The following is a 1,172-nucleotide window of genomic DNA, read 5'->3' on the forward strand; positions in this document are numbered from 1 at the left end:
TGGTTCAAAACCACTACACTAATAGGTCAATATTAGAACCTACGAAATCCCATGGGACAATTTAATTGTGTCATTTGGAGTCAAAATGAGTCTGTATTGACTTGATGACACTTAATAATGCCCTAAGGAAAATGACTTATAAAATGATGATGGGAAAATGATTTCTCTAGTTCTTTTTACTCTGTTCTGAGCATGCAAATATTTTGCTTTCTGTTATATTTGTTGTCAATTTATTTTCTACCTTTATATGTAATTAAGTGTTATTAGAAGGCTTATAGATTTGACGTTCATTAACAATAGAGCTTTCTGAAAATGGTGCCAAACACTCATACACTCTTGTGTAATTTTTTTTTTCTTTTATATTGATACTTTTGGCTGTTTCTGAACTGTTTTGAACTTAAAATAATGCCACGGAAAGGTAGAAAGCTCTATTTCCTTTTTCCTATTCAGTTTATTACCTTAGATACCTTAAAATAATCAATAAAGTTTTTATAAAGATTCAAAGATAATTTACAGAAAATGTAATGGTAGCTTTTACATTAAAAAACAAAAACAAACAAACAAACAAAAAACTTTAAGAACCATTACTCTTACTAAGTATGCTGAAATAGTAGTTTCTGAGGAGGTAGCAGTAATCTTGTTCACTGGATGTACTTCTTCATTTTAATCGTCACTCCTAAACTTCCATAGAATTCAGACTGTCACCTTTAGTTCTAATGGCTCATTGATTTTGGAAGTCATAGTAGTTTCCTCTTTTACATTTCTGTCAAGATAGTTGTGTAGGATAATAAAAATTAGAGTGCCTTAAAAAGAGTATCTGATTTTTGCATATAGAACTAATTTTCTCAGAAACTTTCAGTCGGGTACTGAGCCGTTCTTAGGAAAAATACAAATGTTAGTACACAGAACATGTGTTATTGGGCCATATTTTAGGGAACGTGCATTTATAATATTTATTAATTTTCTTAATTACAGAGTGATGTATTTTCCTTAAGCATCTTTATTTTATAGCTGCATACTGTTTCTTCCTTGATATTTTGAAATACTTTTATAGTTGAATTTCTATCCAAACTATAGATTTGGTAATAGCATGTTTTTATTTTATATATTTTGTTATTGTTTTTATTTCTGTATTTCAGAATATTTCTTTTTATTTACTATTTTAAATACAA

This window comes from Chrysochloris asiatica, unplaced genomic scaffold (assembly GCF_000296735.1).
Source record: "Chrysochloris asiatica unplaced genomic scaffold, ChrAsi1.0 scaffold00063, whole genome shotgun sequence".
NCBI lineage: Eukaryota > Metazoa > Chordata > Mammalia > Afrosoricida > Chrysochloridae > Chrysochloris > Chrysochloris asiatica.